The 6801-nt window shown below is 38.8% G+C and overlaps 1 pseudogene across 1 annotated transcript; it reads left to right on the top strand.

The window, feature by feature from the left end:
- Nucleotides 1-1455: 1455 nt before the first annotated feature.
- On the top strand, nt 1456-2666 carry LOC105512457 (annotated as a pseudogene). The gene has a single exon (XR_001001857.1). The product of XR_001001857.1 is annotated as a lupus La protein pseudogene (transcript).
- The last annotated feature ends 4135 nt before the right edge of the window (nt 2667-6801 follow it).

Below are 6801 nucleotides of genomic sequence, written 5' to 3'. Positions count from 1 at the left end.
TCATCTCACCAAAAATATGAAATTTAGCTGGGCATGGTGGGGCACTCCTGTAATCCCAGCTACTTGGGAGACTGAGATAGGAGAATCGCTTGATCCCAGGAGACGGAGGTTGCAGTGAACTGAGATGGCACCACTGCACTCCAGCCTGGGCGACAAAGTGAGACTCCATCTCAAAAAAAAAAGAGAAAGAAACCCATTAAGAATTTAAGTGTGAGATGGGAAATGAGCAAAGTTCTGGCCTTGAGAGATAAGCATTCGCTTTATCCTTGGGGAATAGGAGAGAATCAGGCCTAGACTCTGAGGTGAGAAAATGCCTAGAGCATTCAGTGGTGGGTGAACTGCCTTCTGTCTCAGAGAATGGTGAATAGCTAGGTAGACAGCCTGCCTCTGAAGACTGAGGCAGGTGGAATTCACCCCCTAAGTTGTGTTTCTGTTTTAATCTAACACTCCAACAAATTCTAGATGTTAAAAGTCACAGCCCCTTCTCAGGTGTGCTGTGAAAAATATGAGCACTCAGAGTCCTCCCTATACCAGGCTCTATGAGGCCATCAGCAGTGGTGTCTCTAGAATAGCTGTGGGCATTGCTCTGGATTAAACATGAGGCAATAACCTGGAACACTGAAAAGGCTAGGAGAATGCTGAGGGCTGATTTCCAGTGGGGTTTAGAGCTGCAGTAATTATAATATAAATAAGCATTACCTTACCTTGTATCAGAGACCACAGTGGCCATATAGAAATAAGAGTTCGAGGCCGGGCGCGGTGGCTCAAGCCTGTAATCCCAGCACTTTGGGAGGCCGAGGCGGACGGATCACGAGGTCAGGAGATTGAGACCATCCTGGCTAACACGGTGAAACCCCGTCTCTACTAAAAAAATACAAAAAACTAGCCGGGCGAGGTGGCGGGCGCCTGTAGTCCCAGCTACTCGGGAGGCTGAGGCAGGAGAATGGCCTAAACCCGGGAGGCGGAGCTTGCAGTGAGCTGCGATCCGGCCACTGCACTCCAGCCTGGGTGACAGAGCGAGACTCCGTCTCAAAAAAATAATAAATAAAATAAAAAGAAATAAGAGTTCAAGTATTCCAATAATGCACTTTCGTACCATTTGTTAAAAATTCTCACCAAAGAGAAGCTACAAAAGGGCCCGCTTTGCTGGCGCACAACTGCAAGTTTCCCTTCCTTACTGCCTCTCGCGGTGTCCGTTAGCCCCTCACCTTCCTCACGTTCAGGCTGAGCGCAGCGTGGGCTGCAGCCGGAGGCGGCATAGCGGAGGGGGAGCGGACGGCGACGAGACTGCCCCTGCGAGGAATGCGGCAGCCTGGGGTTCCCCGCACGTGGCTGGTGCCCAGGCAGCTGCGGTTGCTTTGAGACGGGACTATGACTGCCCCCATCCCCATTACGGTTTTTTTACCTCCACCGCGTTCTAGTCTCACTGAAGGCTAGTGGCCATCTCTCAGCCACAATCACTGAAAATGGTGATAATGAAAAGATGGCTGCCCTGGAGGCCAAAATCTGTCAACAAATTGAGTATTATTTTGGAGATTTCAGGTTGCCACGGGACAAGTTTTTAAAGGAAAAGATATAACTGGATGAAGTCTGAGTACCTTTGGAGATAATGATAAAATTCAACAGGTTGAATCGTCTAACAACAGACTTTAACGTACTTGTGGAAGCGTTCAGCAAATCCAAGGCAGAACTCACGGAAATCAGTGAAGATAAAACTAAAATCAGAAGATCTCCAAGCAAACCCCTACGTGAAGTGACTGATGAGTATTAAAATGATGTAAAAAACAGATCTGTTTATATTAAAGACTTCCCAACTGATGCAAATCTTGATGGCATGAAAGAATGGTTAGAAGATAAAGATCAAGTACTAAATATTCAGATGAGAAGAACAGTGCATAAAGCATTTAAGGATCAATTTTTGTTGTGTTTGATAGCATTGAATCTGCTAAGAAGTTTGTAGAGACCTCTGGCCAGAAGTACAAAGACACAGACCTGATAATACTTTTCAAGGACGATCACTTTGCCAAAAAAATAAATGAAGAAAGAAAACAAAATAAAGTGGAAGCTAAATTAAGAGCTAAACAAGAGCAAGAAGCAAAACAAAAGTTAGAAGATGCTGAAATGAAATCTCTAGAAGAAAAGATTGGATGCTTGCTGAAATTTTCGGGTGATTTAGATGATCAGAACTGTAGAGAAGATTTACACATCCTTTTCTCAAATCATAGTGAAATAAAATGGATAGACTTCATTAGAGGAGCAAAAGAGGGGATAATTCTATTCAAAGAAAAAGTCAAGGAAACATTGGATAAAGCCAAAGATGCAAATAAAAACCTACAATTAAGGAACAAAGAAGTGACTTGGGAAGTACTAGAAGGAGAGGTGGCAAAAGAAGCACTGAAAAAATTAATAGAAGACCAACAAGAATTCCTAAACAAATGGAAGTTTAAAGGTTGCAGATTTAAAGCAAAAGGAAAGGGTAATAAAGCTGCCCAGGCTGGGTCTGGTAAAGGAAAAGTACAGTTTCAGAGCAAGAAAACAAAGTTTGCTAGTGATGATGCACATGATGAAAATGGTGCAGTTGGACCTATGAAAAGAGCAAGAGAAGAAACAAAGAAGAACCTGCATCCAAACAACCAAAAACAGAAAATGGTGCTGGAGACCAGTAACTTAGTAAACCAATTTTTTATTCATTTTAAATAGGTTTAAAATTACTTTTGTTTGTGGGGGCTTTTAATAGGAAAACCGAATTAGGTCCATTTCAGTGTCCACCTGTGAGAAAGGAAAAGTTTTTTTGTTGTTTAACTTGTCATTTTTTGCTATCTAACTGAGAATTTTTTTGAATGTATAGTTCTGTTTGTGTTATTTCACACGATTCAAATATCAGAAGGAAGATTCTTCCACTAAATTGCTTTTGTAATATGAGAATGTATTAGTACAAACTAATAAAATATATACTACATGAAAAGAAAAAAACAATTCTCACCAAAAATAGAAACTTTTCCTACCCAGGAAAGTTATATGAATTAGTGTCCGTATTTTACAGATGAACAAATGACTTCGGAAATGGAAATTACTTGTCAAATATATACCACAAGTAAACAGCATAAAGATCTTAAAACCCCTAAATTGCCGGCCATAAAGTCCATGTCTATGCTACAATAAAACAGCTATCTTTGTATTTTCCATATTTCTCTGTATGCTTCCTTGCAGTCTTATTAAGATATTCCATGTTTTATTAATTTTCTTCACTCCTTTATTCTCCACACTGTTATCTTGTATATCCAGGATGTCAGCTCCCCTGCTGTCTTGCATCCAGGCACTTACTGGAACCAGGCCTCAGTTCTTGTTCTAACCTCTCTCTCAAAAGGAATCCAGAGGAATCAGGTCTGCACATCAAGCCAAAGACTTTTCTTAACATTCTCACACAGGAGCAAAAAGAGGGGACCTATATTGTATATTTCATAAGAAGAAACTAATAATTTTTTTTTTTTTTTAGATAGTCTCACTTGTTCATCCAGGCTCGAGCACAGTGGCATGAATACAGCCCACTGCAGCCTCAACCTCTGGGCTCAAGGGATCTTCCTGCTTCAGCCTCCCAAGTAGCTGGGACTACAGGCACCACCATGCCCAGCTAATTTTTGTATTTTTGGTGGAGACAGAATCTTACCATATTGCCCAGACTGCTCTGGAATTCTTGAACTCAAGTGATCCACGACTTCAGCCTCCCAAAGTGCTGAGATTACAAGTGTGAGCCACTGCACCTGGCCCCAGAAATTCTTATTAGTTATTTTGGTTCCTCCCTCCATCTTCCAACTCCTTCCGTTTTCTCTCAAAGTTTCAGCCCTGTTCATTCTTCCTCTTTCTAGAGTTCCCTTTTGGAAGGCACTTTTCTCTTTCAAAAAGCTCTCTTTGTAAAAGCTTAAAAGTGAGGCAAGGTAGACCCGTGCAGACTCAGTTTGAACTCCAGCACTGCCTTACTAAATCATCTCCACAAGAACAGAGAAGCTCTCTCTTAAAGGAGTCTCTCACCAACAGTTTTGAGAGTGAAATTTTCTTCCTAGATGTGAATGAGAATTATCTCCCTGTGAAAAAATACCAGTATGCCTGTAAAGAGAGAAAACAAGAAAAAGAGATGGAGTCAGGAGGTGCTTCTTTTGTGTCTGGAAGGTTGGTTGTGTTTTGTGGAGATTTGGAGCAAGGTGAGGTTGGCAGCACTCTCCAGAGACTTTCATCCCTCATTGGTTTCTACAGAGGCCCGTGTGGACAAGGAGGGGCCAGAGAAGGAAGTGGGGAAGGGCGGATTCCAGAGATAATCAATCAAATGTCTCTCCACAGATTACTCCGACAGGATAGGAGATGCAAGATATTAATAGCTTGCAATAAATAGGTTGTGCTTCCCTCAGAAAAGGATGTTCTATAAGCTTGAATATTTAGCATCTATCATATGACTTTTGTTCACCTTCCTCTTACTTTTTCACGCATTTAAAAACTAAAATTGTAATTAATTATGTAGGTAATTCTAGGGCCTCTCATGTAGTAAAGAGGCAATAATATAAACTTAAAATCTATTTGAACTGTGCTAATGGGAACCACTCTCACCTTGTCCATGTTTGAGCCAAGTTCTTTAAAATAATAACTTTAATTTTTTAAATGAAAGCAATATTTTTTATGTAGAAAAATAATGTCAAAAGAATATATATTTTTAAAACTACTAATAATCTTGCAATAAAGATGACTGATTGAAACAATTTTGATGCACTTCTGTAGGGGAGAATTAGATATTTAAATAAAGAGAAAGAAACCTATTCCCATGCAGGCTGACCTTGGTGACGGTGTCAAGAATCAAGTTAGAAAGCCATAAGTAAAAAGGTCATTGGACAGTTTCTTCTTCCTTCCTCTCTGAACTTTCACTGGCTGGCATTCTTCTTTGCAAAGTTCTCAAGTAAGGGGCAAAGCCATGATTTATGAGGTCCGAAGCTTAGATTATCTGGACTCTCCTCATAAAAAAGAATGCAAAATTATTCATGCAGAATCAGATACAATAGTGAATATTATTTAGAAAGAGAAAAATAACAACATATTATATAATTTTAAAAGCTGACAAATATCTACCGTACAAAATACAAGCAAAATGTATATTTTTATTAATACACACTTCTATAATACTTTTTCCTTTTTTTTTGGCTGTATACTTTTTGACTATCTCCTCACATGACAAAAGTGTTGTAACATTTTCTATAAAGAGAATAGGAAGATAAAATTCAGGCTTCTGGCATAGTTGATAGAAAATTTTTATTAATAATAATTTAGAAAAATTTATTTAAGTTTCATAGCTCATCACTAGTACTATTGTGTAAATTTTTAAGGTTATTGTTTTCTTCTTTTATAAGCTATAGGATATGGACGAATTTCCAAAGACTAGCTTTTGAGTATATGTATTTCAAGACCAAGTTTTTCGTCATCACACATATGTTTCCACTGTCTGATACTGTTGGGCATGTTTATATAGTGACATGCCTCTGAGTCGGATGTTGACATCCTTGTGACCTGACAACACCTCAACTGGAAAGGAGGATAATAGAAAGTCATTCCTACATAGTGAAAGCTAGTAATGACATAGGAATATCCATGGAAGAGACTGTGAATCGCATAAATATACCATAGTACACTCAATCTCAATGCATCTTCAGCTTCCTTTTAGCCAGATCTCAAAAATGACTGCAATCACTCCAATTACTGTAGTGTACTTCCCATGAGAAAAGTATAAAGAAACTAAAGTGAAGAGAGAGCTATCTTAACTGATTTCATAGAAAACACTGTATTTTGGGGAATGTTACAAAAGCAAATACTCACAGACATTCCTAAGGCCCCTTGCAAGGACTTGGAAGTAAGGGGTCAGTAGGAGGTTGTAAGAGGCCTCAAAGCTTGTGCTTCATTGGTTTCCTGGTAAATCCATCTCTGCCTAGAGAGCTATGTTTTGTTTTACTAGATGCTTATCCGCTGAATTCCTCTCTCACCCACAATCAATAGCTCTTCGTGGACATCAACAGAGCTGTGTGGCACAAAGTGTCCATGTAGTTTCACGATTCACCCAGCTGAGCAGGTCTTTTCATACCAAAGACTATTTCAGTTATTTTAGTGAATTGCACTAATAAATTCAATCATGGTTTTAAATGTTGATCATTTGTTTACATCATAAAAGCAAACAATAATAATAGTTAACTCACATATGATGTTCCCTTATGTTTATATGACGTTTTTAGCTTTTCAATGTACTTTTCTATAGAGCACTATGGCTATTAACTAGATTCACTGTCACCAGTAAAAATCCAGACAATACATGTAAATATGGATTAGTAAAAAGACCCATCGTCTCACTTATTTACATAGAACAAAACCTGCATTTACCTACAGTATGATGGTTTAATGTATAAGCACACACAGCAGGAACTACGACGCCTCCCCATGTAAATACGGGCCATTCTGTATACACAAACTACTTCTATAACAACATGAAGATTCAATAAATAGAATTGAAAACCATAGTGCACTATTTTATCTTTATAAATATGTCATCTAAGCACGTTCAAACATTCTAAAGAGCATTGTTATTAGAAAGTTTTATTTCCAATAAAATATATACAAAAAACGAAAATAAGAATATAAGTAGAAACGCACAAAATAGGCATGGCATTCTGCTTTTTGTTTAAGTGATAATTCATCCCAATAGATCAATAACGTGTTACTCAAACCAGAAAAAAAAAAAAAAGTCCGAAAACCACCTTAACTAAGGGAACACCA

This window comes from Colobus angolensis, unplaced genomic scaffold (assembly GCF_000951035.1).
Source record: "Colobus angolensis palliatus isolate OR3802 unplaced genomic scaffold, Cang.pa_1.0 Scaffold104, whole genome shotgun sequence".
Taxonomy (NCBI): domain Eukaryota; kingdom Metazoa; phylum Chordata; class Mammalia; order Primates; family Cercopithecidae; genus Colobus; species Colobus angolensis.
This window is presented reverse-complemented; position numbering and strand designations above follow the sequence as displayed.